Below are 19,399 nucleotides of genomic sequence, written 5' to 3'. Positions count from 1 at the left end.
GCATAATTTCATCATAGAGAAATATTAGGTGAATGCAGACAACCACTCAGTTGAACTGAGCAGAGTTGGACTGCACAAAATGCACACATCTCATAAGGGCAAGGAGCCCCATTTCTCTGCATCTGTTGTTATAACATTCCTTCCAATTGCAATAACCTTTCTCATGCTACTTTATTATAAACCGCAAGCTACAACCCTTCCAATGGCCACCCTGGCCCAGGGACTACCCTTCTCCTTTTAATTTCCTCTTTTCCCCCTCACTCTATTTTTTGTTTTTCCTCTCTATTCTGTTTTTTCTCCCTTTGTGCCTTTTTTTAATTTCAATCTTTTTCTATATTCCTTTTATTTTCTTCTTGCATACAGCAGGCACATTCCACAAGCAACGTTCATGAAATTCATGTCTTTTTGAAGGAAAAGTGCCATGTTTATTATACTAGTTACATATTTCTTAACCAAATAACTTGTATAAAAGTCTGCTACTATTTATATCAGATTCCTATGGGTTCTTAAAATTATGATCGTGTTACTCATGAATTCTGTTTTTGCATTTCCATCAACTGTGGTTTCCATTACGTAATTTAGCATAACCATAGTGCAGTGATTTTTTTTTAAACACATATGTGGCATCATGAAAATAACTACCATTTCTAGACTGATTGGGTCCAATGATCAATATGCCCATCAGTTTCATACTTTAATAACCAACTATCTGCTCAACATATTTACTATCAAAAAATAAATTTCGGGGCACCTGAGTGGCTCAGTTGGTTGAGCATATGACTCTTGATCCAAGCTCAGGTCTTGATCTCAGGGTTGTGAGTTCAAACCCTGTATTGGGCATAGAGCTTACTTTAAAAAAAAAAAAAAAAAAGAAGGAGATAAATCTTTATTTTCCTACTAAACCTGGTTGTCCCACTTTTCCCCATGACTCTTAACCCAGTTGTGCAAACAAAAACCCAAAAGGCTTTCATAATCTCTCTCTTTCTTCACCTTTACATTAAATTCTTGAGAAAGTCCTATTGGCAATTCCTTTAAAATGTATCCATAATCCAACTAGCTGTTTCATTTTTTTACTTCTATAACCAGTCATAACCACTATCATCTCCTCCTTTGACAATGAAAAATGGTCTAATTGGTTTCACTGTTTCTATTATTGTCAATCCCAACCAATGTATTTGCACATAGTAATGGGAGTCATCTTACAGTTAGATTGTTTTATTCCTCTGCTTAAAATCATCCAAAGGACTAGGGCACCTGGGTGGCTCAGATGGTTCAGCATCTGCCTTTGGCTCAGATCATGATCCCGGGGTCCTGGTATCGAGCCCCGCGTGGGGCTCCCTGCTCGGCGGGGAGCCTGCTTCTTCCTCTCCCTCTGCTCTTCCCCCTGCTTGTGTTCTCTCGCTCTCTCTGTCAAATAAATAAATAAAATCTTTAAAAAAAAATCATCCAAAGGACTTCAATCCACATCAAATAAAGTTCAATCTCCTTCGTCCACATGTCTTAATAACCTGACCAACTCTCTAACATCATCTCCTCACTCTGTTTCACTCCTTATTTATGATCCTGAAGCGCAGGCCTTCTGGTTCTTCTAGAAGTAGAAATCTAAATAATTTTGTATGGCAGCTGGAAAGAATGTCAGGGCAAGATTTGACCCTGGCAATAAAGCAGCAAGCACTCAATGGTAAGAAATGTGTTCAATCTTGTACCTGAGTTTTGGCCTTGTCTGTGTCCTGTTAGATTACCCACTCTTGGAAACATTGTTTACATTTCTTGGAAACACTGTGATTGGATTAAGAGTGGGATCTACTTTCCTTTCTTTAATTCTTTAGAGCCCATCCCAGATTAAAATGTTTTGCCCCATCCTCAGTCATTCTTGATCCCCTTTACCCTGCTTAATTTCTTCATAATACTAAGCAAAGTAGTCTTCCTTCCTGTGTCATTTTATTTATTTCTGTCTCCCAATGGAATATAAACCCCATGATAGCAGCAACATTCCACTTGTTACTGTATTATTCACCATTAAGAATAGTGCCTGGCCTCTAGGAGGTACTTAATAAATATTTAGTGAAGAAATGAACGTATGAAACCTTCCTTTGTGTAACCAGAACACATATTAAATCATAGGGCCCCCTTCCTTTAAAGTTTCATGACATCTAAAGATTCTCCTCCCAAGACTAGAACATCCGGAAGATTTGGAATCCACAAGTGGGTCAGGAGAGCGTGGGCATGAGCTTCTTCCCAGTTTCTACACATGGGTCTTTAATTCCTTCTTACCCACTCACAGGGCTTTATTTGGTTCCTCCATAGCTGGAGCTGTAGGAAAGAAGAAAAATAAATATCTTCACTGGTCCGTCATAATCTTGTATTAGTGCAGTCTGGGTGAGACAGATTTCAGAGGCTGATTCATTCTCTTGTGGGTTGTTTGGAAACCACAACAGGACTGTCTATGAAATTTCCATAGATACAGATACATCCTGCTGCTGGCCACTCAAGGCTTTTCCTTCAGCCCTGTGGCTTCAGTAAGCTATTTCTTCGTTATGCTCATTTCATTCTCCTGGGTCTTTCTGTTGCCCTTGAAGGCAGGGGCCCCCTCAAGGTCATTCCTTTTGGCTTTGGCAGACTCCACCTGACTCAGGAGAAATATACCTGTCATTATTCCGCCAACACTAGCAGGACAAGCCAAACTCAAGGCTTCCTCTTTTATTCCACCCATGGGCAGAGCATGATCCAGCCAAAGTCTCTAGTTTTTAGACTTTTCAAGGTAGGTGAAAAGCAAAAATCCAGCCCTGTCTATGTCCCCTTTTTTCCAGGATGACCGTGTAAAGCTCTCCACATGATTTTTCTTCAGCCCCCATCTTTTACACTGAAATGAGAGGGACGTATCCTCTCCTCCTGCCCTTGGGCAGAAGGGCTTGGGGGAAACACAAGAGGACAGGAACAAGTCTTTCCAAAGAAATCCTCCCCTCTGGCCCTTTCAATCTCCAAAGAATGTTTTTCTTCTCTCCCATAGCCTCAGAGGAAATGCTAAAGGCAGCCTGAAAGAGTGAGAACCTCACCTGAGGTTGTAGGATATAAAGCGTTGTCTTCTGCAGAGCTCTGAGCCCTCTGCGAAAATGTGAGACAGAAGGAAAGGTTTCTTTTAACATTCTGCTACATAAACATTCAATAGTGCTATTGTTATTCAGTTTTAAAGGGAACTTACTGATTCTGGAAATTGAGAAGTAGATGGAGAAGTCTGGCTTTAGATACATTTGGATCCCGGAACTCAAACGATGCCAACAGTTCTCTCTCTCTCTCATTCTCTGTCTCTTCCTGAATTTACCTCTATCTCCATCTCTCTCTCTTTTTCATTCATTGTTTTTACTCTCTTTTTTCCCCCTTTCTTACTAGATTCTATTTCTTTGGGGAGGGGAGGGGCAGAGGGAGATGGAGAAGGAGAATCTTAAGCAGGCTCCATGCCTGGTGCAGAGCCTGACATGGGGCTGGATCTCATGATCTTGAGATCATAACCTGAGCCAAAACAAGAGGCAGATGCTCAACCAACTGGGCCACCCAGGCACCCCCAGATTCTGTTTCTTGATGGATATTCTCTATTAAATGAAAGATTCTTTCTATATGATATAGAAAATTGTTGCCAATAACTTTGCGTTCATTTTCTTCCATTCTTTAATTACAGAAAGTTTAGGAGAACACACACACACACACACACACACACACACACACACAGTCTTTTTCCTGACATCTTGTTTAACCCTCCAAAAGATTCTGTTTGGTCCTACTTGATTTATGTACACTTAAGAAACAATCAATATTCCAAAAATACGAAGACTGACTGATTTACGTTGAGAAATGCACCCAACATTCTTTGGCCAAGGAGAATGGGCACCATGACTGAAAAATCCACCTGTCCTGTACAGTGATATGAAGGAAATTTTTCCAAAAAGTCACAAAAAGAAGGAAATTGAAAAGATTATTGGTGGCAAAATTACAGTAGCTACTAAATGTACATAGCATGTTTTTATAATACACTTGGTTCATATTTTTCTAATCATTTACTTCTCCTTATCAAATAAATAATCAAAGAAAATGATGTTATTGTCTTTTTGATAGTTAAACATTTAATATGCTAGAATAAATGTAAACTAATGAATCAGTAAAAGAATCTTGATTTCTCCATAGAAAAGATAATACCAAAGATAATTTACATACGTATTTCCATCTTGCATATTGTTTGGAAGACTCATATTTCTCATAAAAACAAAATTTAAATATACTTTCTGAAAAGTCAAAAGGAGGATTATTATTGCTGACATTAATAGGGTTTAGACAAGAAAAAAATTGATAAATCATATTTTATTGTGTAAAGGCATGAAACACCACTTGATTACCAAGGATTGTCATTGTCTTAATGTCCTGTTAACTAATAGAAATTAGTCCTGTTATATTTCTCTCATTTTTGTTAAAAAGATAATGTAAATTGTTAGCAATGGTATTATGATGTGTATTTTATAGTATATTATAGGTATATTTAATAAGAGAAAGTATAGTGTCGACCTTAAAAGTAAAACAGAAAAAATAAAAAAGTTATTTTACCAGCAAAATGGGTTTATTTGGGAACAACAGCAGAAATGCAATTTGGGACATATAAGCTATAGCGAACCATAGACAAGTCCAGAGATCAAAGGAAAGGAACGCTATTTTATAGAGCAAAGGGGGAAGCTGGGAAGGACTGTTTTGAATGAAAGGCCATTGAAGAAAAGCGTGCATTCCGGGTGGTGCTGGTTTCTTGTTCGCTAAATTGTGATATTGTCATAAGGGCTGACCTTGTTGCTGGGCAAGGAGAAATTGTTCTTTCCTCCCGCTGGAGAAGTAAATGGGGTTTTTCCTGTTGGGAATGCAAATGACATGAGGTAGGGCATGAGAGCTCTGCCTTCCGGTTTCCCAACTCCATTTTGAATAAGGTTTCCTTTATTCAGTTTCACAACATTTTCTTTATTATTAGCAAAATGAAAACAAAATTATACTAAACCTGTCTGGCTGCTCCTTATAAGACTCCCATATTATTGTACACATATATTTGACAATTTTTTAACAAAAGAAATATATTACGAGCAATACTAAGTGTATTATAACCCAGAAGTGGAATTTTTTCCCCAGTGAGGGTTTATTTAAAAATTCTGTTGTCACTATAGAGGATTTTTTTTCTCCAACATAGCCTGTGGTGTAGAAGCACTGGTGACCACAGTCCCTAAAGAGAGATAAAATGTATTAGAGAAGAAACAAACACCTGCTGGCCTTCTTTTTGTTTTGACTAAAGAGGCACTTTGATATTCAGCTGGAGGGAGGAATATGCGCCTGAAAGACTGGAGACAGTGATTAAACCACGTTTCCTTGCCAGTGGGGGTTTTATACAAGTTTTATCACTGTTTCTGGAGGTAAAACAAGAAGGTGTGCAACCTTTGTATTCCACTGCCACAGCATTAATCTCACCCAGAATGAAGACAGAAGGTCCCAGTATGTGGTGCTTATAGAACAGATATATTTTAATAGTCCAGAGCTTGATGCTATCACAAAACACTAGCATTTGCCAAGTTTAACTTGAAATAAAATCTAAACTTACAAATAACTGAAATAGAACAAAACACATAAAACATCTGTTTTCAAATTATTTTAATGCTTGTAAACCTATGGAGCCACTTCCTAGCTCAATCAACTTGTCCTTGTGAGTTAATAGGGCTATGATGCCTGTTTTTTATGCTAAAATCCATTTTAAGGCAGTTCTCATAGACTTTAGTTAGACGAAGCTTCTCTAAAAAGGTGAGTTTATCTCCCAGAAATTTCCATGGCAATGTAGGGAAGTTTTTCCTTCTAGGCTTTTTTTTTCCCTTTCCCTGATCTATTAATTAAATTGACATAAGACAGATTAATCAGAGAAAAAATAATTTAATTTTCTACATACGGGAGCCACCCAAGACATGAGAGGCTCCAAGATGGTCAGGCAATAGAGGCTTAGATGGCATCCTGAGCTAACAAGAGGGTAGGGGTTCTGGGGCTTCAAAGTAAGGAAGACAAGTCACAGGAAGATGGGAACAGCAAATGTTTGGTAAACAAATATTTGATATGCCATGCAGAGACAAGGATACACAGAGAGGAATCCGAATAAACAGTTCCCACTACGGTCCCCACAGCTTACCACACTTAGCCTGCACTCCGCTGTCATCTCTGGTGATAGCTCTATTCTTGGGCCAGGCCCTCTATCAAAATGCTTAGAGGCAGTTAAGAGGGAGGTAAAAAGCTCTTCCTGAGTCATTTCGGACCTTCTCTTCGGCTCAAAATAATCCACATGCCAAAGTGGCACATTTTGGGGATACTCCTGAACCCCTTCAGCCCCTGCTTGCTCAGTAGTACTGCATGCAGTTTGGCAAGTGTACGAACACCTAGTCTGTCTTGCTTGATGACTTGTTTGAGGAGTGTATTAGTAAGTTATTATTTAGAACATAGCTAACACTGGAAATTAGGTAGAAGCGAGAAGCTTTTTAAAAAGGAGCACCTTTTGGTGTCCACGTGCTTGGTTTAAAAACTCTCATTTATTCATCCTTGATATTATTTGGATATTATTATTGTCATTCCCTCCCTTGTTGCAAAAAAAAAGTATCCATGTTTATGGAAAGCTTTAATTTAATTTAACTTATTTAATTAAGAAATACTGTATTTCATTGGGGCGCCTGGGTGGCACAGCGGTTAAGCGTCTGCCTTCGGCTCAGGGCGTGATCCTGGCATTATGGGATCGAGCCCCACATCAGGCTCCTCCTCTATGAGCCTGTTTCTTCTTCTCCCACTCCCCCTGCCTGTGTTCCCTCTCTCGCTGGCTGTCTCTATCTCTGTCAAATAAATAAATAAAATCTTAAAAAAAAAAAAAAGAAATACTGTATTTCATGGGAACTGAGATATGATCCAAGAAACCCATCACATAAAATATCCATCAAATAAAACAAATACTCATAAAAAATCAGTATATCAAAAGGCCATCGAGATGCATTGTCTCCAATTTGATGGTCCCTAACACTTTATTAATCACTGTGCTGCTGGCCACTTCGGAGTCCAGTAATAGTCATTTTGTTACCTGCTCTAACAACTTGGGTTGCTGGGCTGAATTAGTGTCCTTAGCTCTGTGTCTGACACAGAGAAAGCAAAGTTAATAATTAATCTAGGTATCCTTGAAAGAGTTCCAATGACCCCATCTGCATTAGGCAGGATAAAGCACAGCTCACAGCCTCAAGTGGGGCTGACTCAGGCAGCTGTCTCATCCGGTGACTCAGAGAGCTAGACCGCTGTGGTCTTGTGTTTTGCTCATCCCCACACGCGTCCTTCGTGAGCATTGTGGCAAAGGAATAAAGTTCTGGAGTGTGAATTCTGTTGTCAGTTCGCTGTCTAGAACTATTACTTGGTCTGAAGTAACTGCAACCAGATTGGGCAATGTGGGAGAACATACAGAAATTCAATCAGTAGAAAATATTTTGGTCACACTGGCTACGTAGAGGGGAATATTTATCTGATTAGTGGTACCACTGCTGGATCAACAGTAGTTTTAAATTAATTTTCTGTGCTTTAAATAACACTTTTATTTTAAACCTTTATATAAGGAGTGATATATCCTGGAAATAAATGAATAATAGAATATATAAAATATACTTTTCTTACTTATTTTTAGCTCCTGAAAAGGTGATATTTCAAAGGAGCAGCTGTGTTTTATACTAAGCATTAAAATAGCTGATTTTGTATTTTAAGTATCTCCACTGTTAAAAGCATACTGTAAATTTTTAACTGATAACTTGTGCTGTATAATATTATTCAGATATGATTAATTAGAATATCCTATGTTTACTTCAGTTAAGTTATACATTTGATCTTTTTTCAACAAATATTGACTAATAAATTTTAAGTTATTTAATTATGCAGAGTAATTTTAACACACACATTATATTAATGCTTTGACTTAAATTTCCATATATAAGCTTTTGAGTCTTGCAAAGTTTGAATAGGATTATTTTTTTCCAGATAATGTTAATAGAGCTGCAACACAATGGATGTTATAAGGTGATGTTATAAGATCAGAAATCTCCTTCCAGTATGCTTTCATACAGGGAATGAAGATAATCCGATAAAGATATTTTTCTCATTTTGGACTTACCTAGTAGCAGCTAGTTGGTTGCACACAGTGGAAGAGACAAGATAAATGAGAGAAAGGAGAAGATCGACCTGTGCTTTACATTTTATCTCAGATGATATAAAGTAGTTATTATTTAAAAATAGAGCTAATGCAAAAAACAACCCCACATAAACAACTGGAAGATAAGTAAATATCTCTTTTTATCAGTCCACTTTAAATTAAAAAAAAAACAATTCACTTAAATTTGAAAAATAATGTGTTATTTTCATTAGAGAGAATAATTTATCCTACCAATTCATGAGATCATATGTGTTCTGAATGATTGTGGTGAAATTGATTTTTATCTATGGCTGTATATTAAATTTTCACTGTAAACATAATGATGATGATGAGTGAGATACCATTTACTGAAAGCTTACCATACACCAAGTATTTTTTAAAGACTAACTATGGATTGCATTATTTAAACTTTAGTACAGTCTTAATGATGCTTATTATCACCCTCTTTTGCTTTTAAGAACATTGAGGCATGAGAGACCAAATAATGGCATGGCAATATTTGAAAATACTAATGTAATTTACATTTCAGCCAGTCATATGTAATAGTTTCTTGTAATTTCTAGTATTAGGGCTAAACCCTGAGCTTGTCACTTCAGGGAAGGACAAGGGGACTCTACTGAGAATAAATTACCATATCAACTATGAGACTTACAGTTGACTTTTTGAGTCTATATTAAGATAATATATTAAAATTACCCTTTTTGCAGAGAAAAAAAAATTTTTTTTTAACTCCAATTTGTTCTTCCACTATCTGGAACCTGTCTGAAGACTCAGATCATTGAGACTAACTATAAATAACAGGTAGCAAGAACTCGGATTTTGACCAAAGACAAGTTCCTATTCAACAGAAAAATAAACAAAAGACCATCCATATAGGAAAAGAAGGGGGTGGAAGAGGGATGCTGTTAGATTCTTGGAAATCTTGGCTTCTCACCACTTCCACCATCTTGGGATCAGTGGAGTAGTGAGTGTTCTTTTGAAGAGTCTGGAATAATCTGCAACCTTGTGTTGTTAATGTCACCCTACATAAAACCTCAATAAGAAATAGGAAGGAAGGCAGGAAGAAAGAAAAGAAGGAAGGCAGGCAGACAGGGAGAGAAGGAAGGAGGGAGGGAGGCAGGAATGAGGGAAGGGAGGAAGGAGGGAAGGAAGGGGGAAAAAAACTGATGGTGGGCAGGAGGAAAGAAAGAAAGAATGAGATCAATCAACTTCAAAATCTTTTCTTCTTCCTGGGACCAAGCTCTGAATAAATCATTGTTTTTCAACCCTAAGTACACATTAGAATCATCTGGGGAGGTTTGTACAGATACTGCCATAAAGGTTTAAAAAAAATCATTTCAGATAGTGACATAGATATAAAATGAATCAAAATACTTGGCTAGAGAATGACCATGATATTTCTGAGAATATTGTTATTAGAAACTTGTTGGCATTAAATTATAAATTTTACATGATGATAATGAAAGTGATAGCGAGATTTAAATTCCTACTGGTTTTAAATTACAATAAATTTGAGTCATTATTTTAGGAGAATAGCTTCATAATTTTTATTTTATAATATTTTTAGAGTGTGTTCATTCAAACCCAGTAGGGCCAGCCACCACAAATTTTTTGCTCAAGAAAACAATATTGCAAATTTATCTCAAATTAAAAGATTATGATTCAGCCAAACATTGGAAGATTATTCACCAGTCTCCTTGGAGACTATTAGCCTACTCGGGCTCCCATAATAAAATACCACAGACTAGGTGGCTTATTTGTTTTCTCAAAGAAATTTATTTTCTCTCAGTTCTGGAAGTCAAAGGTCAAAGTGATGGCAGAGCGGTTTCTGGTGAGGCTTCTCTCTTTGGCTTGCAGGTGGTGTCTTCTCACAGTGTTCTTCCATGGCCTTTCTCTGGGTGAGAATGCGGAGAGAATAAGAGAGGTCTCTGATGTCTCTTCTTGCAAGGCCACCTTCTATCAGGTTAAGACCGCACTCTTCTGACTACATGTAACCTTAATTACCCGCTTTAGTTATCTACTTGAAGATTCTCCCCAAATACAGTCACACTGGAGGTTAGGGCTTCAACATATGAATGGTGGTAGTGGTTGGTGGTCAGGCGGGCAGCTGAGTCCGTAACAAAGACTGTTTCTTCTCATCACTTAAGGGTTCCTTTGGAGCTCTTTAAGTCCAATACTGTGGGTGATCTTTTCTCCAATGTATTTTCATGATCAATTAAATAAGCAAGTAGCATTTAATTTAAATACACATTGTTATACTATTTTAATGGGTTTATTAAAATTGTTACATAACTTTAACTTACATTTTATCATATATTTAAAAAATGAACAATGTTTTAGTTTTCTATAGCAGCTGTTACAAATTACCACAAACATAGTGGCTTAAAACAACACAAATTTATTATCTTACGGTTCTGAAGGTCAGAAGTCCAAAATAGATGTATAGACTAAAATCAAGATATTGGCAGAGCTATGTTTCTTCTGGATACTCTAGGGGAGAATCTACTTCCTTGCCTTGGACAGCTTCTAGAAACTTCATCCTTTAGCATGTGCCCCTTCCTCAATATCTCAAAATTTCATCTTCTCCCTTCTTTCCTCTCTCTCTTGCTCTCCCTCTCCATGACCTTTATTTCCATTGTTACATCTCCTACTCTGACTCTGATTCTTCAGCTGTTCTCTTTGCTTTATAAAGACAATTATATATAAAGACACTTATAATCTGGAGAATCTAGAGTAACCTCCTCACCTCAAGAAACTTAACTCCATATTTGCAAATTCTTCTTTCCTCTGTATGGTGATATATTCACGAGTTATGAGGATTGGGGTGTGGACATCTTTAGGAAGTCACCATTCTCTCTACCACATTGCTCACATGACTTCCTATGAAATGTTGCTACTTTAGAAAGTATGTAAATTTTTTTTGTCATTAAAACTACACAAACTTTTGCTAAATTAATGATTCTACTAAAATGTCTGACTTACCATTAGTATTTTATCTTTCAGAATTTTGGAGGTAAAAACGGAGGGAACTTCATCTTCCATATCAATTGAGATAAATGCTGGATTATTCATGACAAATAACCAGAAACTCATGCTTTCTTACAAGTTAGACTGGACAAACCATAGATTTAGTAGACAAGTGACTCTATAATTCACTTCTGTAATAAGAAGTTCCATTTCTTTTCTTTTCTATGAATGAGCCAGAGATGGCCTGGATATTCGTCCCTAGGTTATTTGCTACAGGTTGAAGCCTGTTAATGCAAAAGCTTGACCAGCAAATTCAATTTCTATACATCAGTTGTTTTAAAAATAGCCCAATGAGATTTTAGCCATTTAGACCTGCTTGCTTTGCATATCTCACAAAACCTCACCCAGTGGCTCTTATCCATTGATAAGGTAGAGCCTTGGAATTGTAGGCTCCAGGACATGGCAGCCCTTTGGTCTTGTGCCTTCAGAGTTCTCTGGCCCAGCCACCCCATGCTGTTGAGTGATATCAGCTATATAGGTAAACCGCTCATATATTCCCCTCTGCCCTGGCAGTTCTCTTGCCCTCCTCCTCTTCTGGATGGTAACCCCTTGCCTAAGCCTCTGGACAATGTTACACTGTAAGAACTTTGCCTTTATTACAACCCTGTCCAAGTGCCACCCAATAAAGCCCCTAGTGTCTCACTGCTTGCTGTGATCATAGAATTTTCCTTGATCATCCCTGTTAAAAGAGAGAATTAATTATATTAAAACTCTGAAGAATTTACCTGAACAAAATCGATTTGAATGGAGCAATGCTAAACCAGAAGTTAGTAGGTGTAAACTGTAGCTAGGAACCAGGGTTAAAGATGTATATAGACAAAGTGCAGAAGCAAAGAAAGGAAATGATTTGATTGTCTATAGCTATTAAAGCCTAGTTGGTTATTTGTGATTAACTGTCATTAGGTTTTAATTTCTTAACCTTCAGGCATTTACAGGCTTAAGTTTTGGTTTGCTCATGTAGGCCACTAAAGCCATATAGCCACTTCAGTCTAATGACTTCCTTGTTTAATCAATTTAACAGTCCCAAATCCCTTAAACACTCTATAATTTCCCATCTCAACAACCAGACATTGTTGAATTTCAGATTCTTCACAGTACCTATGTCAACAGTAAGTTATCTGGTTGGGAATTGGAAACATTTTCTTAAATAAGTACTTATACCATTGAGAGTTGCTATTAACATGTATATATTAGTATTTACTATTAGGTAAATTTTATCAGATGTTGGACATTTTACAAGGCAGTTTGCAAATATCACAATTCAATTTTTATGATAGTAAAACAAAGCAGGTGACATTATTTGTATTTTACATTTAACAAAAATGAGATTTAGAAAGTTATTTAAGTTGTTTCAAATGAGATAAAGTATTAATTAGGTCTATCAGATGATAAAATCTGTTTTGCAATTTTTTCTTTCCACTATCCCATGTTGCTCCTGTGTTGCTTTATTATTTTTGTAATCTTTTTTGGGTTTGTACTATTTCACCAATCTAAGATATGCCTTGCCATTTTTAATTATCCATAACAGTATCTAATGTTTTCTCCTTCACTTAAGATATAAAAATAAAAGAAAAAAGCTTCCTTGAGAATACTGCATTGACCCTGCAGAGAATATCCATGTTTTTTTTGTTGTTGTTGTTGTTTTGGGAGTTTTTTGGTATTCACATTCTACTTAATATAGTCTCCACAAATATTTTCCCTTAAATTGGCTTTCAGGTAATCAAATTCCCAGTGACTATAAATTACATATACATCTGGGAGTGAATGATAAATATTCATTTGCAACAAATGAAGGTATACAAATATCCTAATAAGGTGTATCTTAGAGATACTAGGAATGGTTGAAGATATTGTCTTTGGTATTTTCATTGATGTAACCAGGTCATTTACTTGTTAGACTAAGTTTAGCAATAAAATGTCCCTTTGTAACTAATATAAGTGAAAACTGGCAGAGTCAAATAACCAGAAATTTAGGGGCTTGCTAATTGGGGAGATCAGTGAAGAATGAAGTACATCTATAAATGGTAGTTATTTGGTCCTAGGAAAGACTGAGGGAATGTAGTTCTTGCAAAGTCTTAAAAAAAAAAAAAAAAGGTCTAGACAAAATTTAGCTGGAATGCAGGGAAAATTTGGCACTAAGCGGTTGAATCATACTTCACTAAAAAACCAGTTAGACTGAGATAAACACCAGGATGAATGGTATCACATGCATCAGAATATTTGTGTCACCAAATGCCAAGAGGGCAGACCCACATGTAATCAATAAGAAACAATATTTTTGATTTTCTATGAAAATTCAAGAACATAGAGATAATAGGAAATACTAAAAAATGGATAATAACACTTCGTAGTAAGTAGGTTTTATGGGAATTAAAAACTACATATTGAATGAAAACTCAAAATAAAGGGAAATGGTTATGTTGAATGTTTAATGGCTCAGATTAAATTAGCTAGCCATAGGCATCTGACAATATGTAATGTCTTGTTAATATGTGGGAAATAGTGTTTACTGACCCCTGTAATTTATATTCAGCACTGTCCTTATGATAACCTGGCATTAGAATGGAAAATATTCAAATATCCATGGGTAATACATCTAATACATCCACTCTCAGAGCCAATGGCTATTTAAGCACTGAACTTAGGTGTCTCTGACTCTTTCCATGGTTTCTTCTTTTGAAAAAATAAATTCTTCAGTTATATGCTAGCATTTTCAGTGGAGTCCTACTGCCCAGAGAATCTCTTCCTTCCTTTGGGTTGATACTAAGACTTAATTTTCAAAAGGCTATCTTATCTTTCTCATTTCCTAGCTTTAAGAACATCTTGCCAGACCTCCCTTCCAAATGCTAACCAAACCAATGCTTTGATCCATTAAACAGTGACAAAGTATTTCATGAAATTATTCATTTAGTGAGTGGTAGAGATGGAATCTTCATTGACAATTTATGTCACTTATTAAAGCCTGCCTTGGTAGACTTAAATAAATTATATGTGTCTATTTTTTAATCTTCCTTCTTGGGTCATAAACGCCTTTTAGTATTGCCTAGAGTACCTAGCACCATGTTATGCCCTGAGTATACATTCAGTAAATTGTTGCAGAACCAAACTGAAAAGCAACTAAACCATAATGAGCCATTGCAAGGAAAAAAAAAAAAAAAAGCAAAATAGAAGGAAAGACGTGTTTTCTTCTATATTTTGATATTTTATAAAAGCAGAGATAAAATATTTTCCAAAGTTCAATGCAGATAGAGTAGATTAGAATTCAGACAATATAGATAATGTATACTCTTACTAGTTTATCTTGTGACTAAGAAGGAGAGATGTTTTATTGCTTGGAGTTCCAGGGTATACAGCTTTCTAACTTTAAGTGACAAAATCTCTTAGAAATATATGTAACACCTTGAGAATATCTGTCTCCATGAAGAGTCCTGCTTCAGGTTCCCCATGCTTGTAGGAAACTGTTTCACAAAATATGTGAAACTGAATACAAAAAAAGATTACAATATATATGCTCTCTTTCATAGTGATTTTACTTTGTTATTATTGAGGGTAACTTAGCACTGAAAGATTAAGAACCAAGAAGGGAATAAAAATTTAAGATGAAAAACTTCTGATTATGTTAACCATTAGCAGATTTGCAGAGTGAGAAGTATGATAAATTAGTACTATCCAGTTTTATCCACAGTTGACCTTTTTTATGTGTTGCAAGAAAATTTGGAAGAGGCTGACTTCCAAAAAATACAGCTCACTGCCAGAAAATTTGAATTTCATTTCCTGAAATGTCATTGGAATAAAGCATATCTTCATTGTTAAAGGATTTCTCATTGTAGCTGGACAAATGGGCTAGTGTGACATTCAGCAAAAATAACCTCTGATGTTTCAGATCTGGTTTCAGAAACCACCACATCCATCAGTTGGAAAGGGGGACTTGTATTGTCTCATCTGCTGTGAGCTGCAAACCCCAGAATCTCATTCCGTGGGGGAATCATGGCACTGGCACTAACTACCATGGCCGCAGAATTTTTTTTTTTTTTTTTTTTTTTTTTTTTTTTTTTTAGATTTTATTTATTTATTTGACAGAGAGAGAGAGACAGCCAACAAGAGAGGGAACACAAGCAGGGTGAGTGGGAGAGGAAGAAGCAGGCTCCCAGTGGAGGAGCCTGATGTGGGGCTCGATCCCAGAACACCGGGATCACGCCCTGAGCTGAAGGCCAACGCTTAATGACTGAGCCACCCAGGCACCCCTGAGGCAGCAGAAAATTCTAATGAAAGACTCAGCAACAGCAAGCAGCTCTCAAGGTGAGGTGGTGCTAACAGTTTTACAACCTTAACCAGGCCTGCATAATAAAACCATTACAGAGCCACAGTAAATATTGTAAATCATAAATTCTTACCCATAAAAGTCCATAATGAACTGAGTATAAATATCAGTAAAACACACGAATAACAAAACTACTCAAATACATACTGCATATTAATGAAGACGGAAGGCAATTCTTGACTTCTCCAGGGTGCAGCTTAAAAGGCTCTTGACAGCAGGAGAAACCCAGGGAAAAAAAGTAACAAATAGAGAACAGGCTGGAAAGCAGTGCAATCTCATTTAGTAACATTATTGCCAGCTTAGAGCAGATACATCAGTTTTCTCAGAATATAGGATTTATCCAATTTCTTTTGTTATTGTATGTATTCACTTAAGAGTCACTGAAGCAGAGAGCTGTTGCCATCTCCTCTATTACTTCTTGTATATAGAAGCCTGTATTTTTCCAAATGTCTACCTTGCTAGACTGTGACCCTGTCCTCCTCTCAGAACTAAATCCTGATGAATTGTGACCCTGTTCTTTCAGAGCTAAATCCTGATGGATTGTGAGCTTGTCCTTTCAGGGGTGAATCCTGATGACTCTATTCTAATCATGTAATTATACTTCTCTTGCCAGTGATTAGTTTAGGAGCACGTATGGAATCAGATTCAGTCAATGCCACATGGGGGTAGGGATTCTTTCCTGGATGATCTGCGTAATACACATGAGGTCTTGAGTCAAGTAGACCCATGGTTCAAGGTAACCATTTTGTAACCATGAATGGAACATGTTTTTGGATGAAGCCAATATACCAGGTTCACATAAAGACAAATAGAAAGAATCTGAGTCCTTGATAATATTAGCAAACTGCTGAATTAATTTACCTCTGAACATCTAATCAAGATAATAAGTTTTCTCAATGTTTTAATTGGTGAAATCGTGATTTGCTATTACTTGAAGTTGAAATCAGCCTCATTGATATAAGATTTTCAGGCGCAAATCACAATCTATAGGAAATGCTAATTTCAAAGATAATTATTTAAAAATTCTCATTGAAATCTGTGATATTCTTATATCACAAAGTAGAAGACAGTGAAAACTAGGCTTACTTGGGTTATATGAACAAACAAATTAAGACTATATAGATCCCACAACATTTTCTATAGAAAATGTTTTATAGCATACATTATTAAAATTTTTATTAATTTGCAACAGCTTCTTAGTTTTTAGAAAATCAGAAAAATAGCACAGAATCTTAAGAAAATAAATACTAGAACATTTTTAAATAGACTTTTGAGAAGACATGATTTCATTTGCTGACATATCATTGTTAGCATTATTCTCTAAAACTTAATTTTAATGGAATAAATAAAAGGATTATCTTGAGTTTTATAGAATTTGTGCCCAAAGAGTGATTTTATAGTGGTGCACCATTTTCTCCTGACTATGTTTTCAGGGCAACAAAACTGTAGAATTGTCCCCAAGTAAATTACCAACACCTATACCATAGTTATTGTTGTATTCATGTTTAGGGACCTTGTGAACAATAAGCTCAGACAAAAGGAAGACATTGCGTAATTATGAAATCTCTCAGATTAATAGCATGAAGTTGTCAGTTGAAGTCACAGCCTTTGTAACCAGGAAATTACAAAGGACATGACCTGAGATGGATTCATTTTTTTTTTACCCTATAATTTTCTTAGATAAGTTTCAGTTAAAATATTAAAAAATGAGAAATATGCCAAGAAGAAATAAAACATATTTTCTAGATGCAATAGTTTATTCAGAAGTTGATTTTTAAAATTCTGATTAGTTGTTTTTGTTTTCATGTTATTATGCCAAAGAGAACATCTCATCCACAGACTTAAAAGACTATATTGTGTTTTCATGTAAATAATGTACCTCAGGGCATCTGGGTGGCTCAGTCAGTTAAAGCATCTGCCATCAGCTCAGGTCATGATCCTGATCCCAAGAGCCTGGGATCAAGCCCCACATCAGCATCAAGCTCCTTGCTCAGTGGGGATTCTGCTACTCCCTCTCCCTCTGCTATTCCCCTAACTTGTGCTCTCTGGCTCTATCTCTCTGTCAAATAAATAAATACAACCTTAAAAAAAATAATGTACCTAGGAGTCCTAATGTTTCCACTTTGAAACTGTATAAGGGCAAATAATTGATAGATATAATTTATTAGCTCAATTAATTATTTTCATATCTACATATCTATTATATATCTCTAGCTAACTAGCTAGCTATTTCAGACACTGCGCTAAGTGTTGAGGAATTAAAAATGTAATTCTAAAGCATATGAGAGAAACTATGGATATATGTAATGAACAAGCAAAAAATAAAAACACTACAGAATATGATAATCACTATAAATAAACCAATGCAATGTCTTCTGTCATACTTTCATTTTAAAGTAACAGGAGGGGAGAGTACTTTGATAGGCTTTGCAGAGAAGGCTCGGCTGTGGAAATGGTGTTTCTGGGACCCAGATAATAAAAAGGAGATGGTCATGCAGGAGCAGAGGAATTGATCTTGAATGCGTGATCAGCACATCCAAAGGCCTTAAAGCTGGAAAGGGCTTGGTCCATTTGAACATAAAGGAGTCCTGTGTGGATGGATCATAGTTCTTATACTTCTATTAGAATCAATCTCTCTCCCTGCCTTTCTCTTTTATGCTCTCTCTTTCATTATAGAAATAAATAAATGAAAGCCATACCAGCCTGATTTTTATAATAATTGTATGGTTGAGGTGTCAAGTTTAAATGAGAAGAGTGAATAGAACTGGGCCAAGAGCGTTTAGCTCCTTGCACTTCCAATCAAGTTCCAAGTGCATGACCCTTTTCTATCTGAATGCTTTCCTTTATGTTTGCCTTACCAATTAATCTTGCATCCATGTTTAAATTTATAACCTGAATTATGTTTTTCTATCTGAGGCTTGTCCAGGATTGTTTCCAGTTCATGTCTTGAGGGAGGAAGAGTCTTTTAATTATGGTGGAGATTGGAGCCCAAAAGGAGATGCAGACAAAATCTTACCTGTCACAGCCTGACAAATAGTATTTGGCAGTGTGGTCCTTATTATTTCAAAGGGAATCCTGAGCGCACAGGATTTAGAGTTAGATGTGCCTTTGAATTCTGCTTCAGTCCCTCAGTTTCTGGGTGACCTTGTACAACTTATTAGATCTCTGTCTGTATTTTCTTCATCTTTAAATAATCATACTAATAGCTACCACACAGGGGATGCATAACTACAATGCCCAGTTTAGTAGTTGCTATGGAGGCAATGCTCAACATATGGTAGAAATTACTTATCTTGACTATTTATCCATTTACTATTTTCTAGACTATTCTGTAATTCCCCCAGGTTTTTTTTTTTTTTTTTTAATGTTTCAGGAGATGTCCCATTTCACAATGGCCAGACACTATGGCCAGCAATCCATGAAATGCTCTAAAAACATATATTACTTTTAATAAAATTGGTGGAATTCATTGGAATATTAAACTGTCGATTACTTATAGAGAAAAATGGAAACAAGTAGGACAAGTGGTAAAGAGGTTAATTATAAACATATTCAAACCTTTAATTCTATTAACTGTTCAGTAAATGTTTACCAAGTACCTGCTATGCAACTAGAAAACTATTATTTGATGGAATTATTATAAAAATATAGTTGTTACAGATGGAATCATCACAGAATAATGATGTATTTGCATAACATTCTGTATACATTTTTACCTGTAAAAGTATTTATTTCTTGATTTTAATAAATATAATTGAGCACCTAGGTGAACTCAGTTTTGGATGCCCTCTGGTGGGGAAGAATCTCTCTCTCCCTCTTTC

Source organism: Ursus maritimus, unplaced genomic scaffold (assembly GCF_017311325.1).
Source record: "Ursus maritimus isolate PB19 unplaced genomic scaffold, ASM1731132v1 scaffold_8, whole genome shotgun sequence".
Classification (NCBI taxonomy): Eukaryota; Metazoa; Chordata; class Mammalia; order Carnivora; family Ursidae; genus Ursus; species Ursus maritimus.
This window is presented reverse-complemented; position numbering follows the sequence as displayed.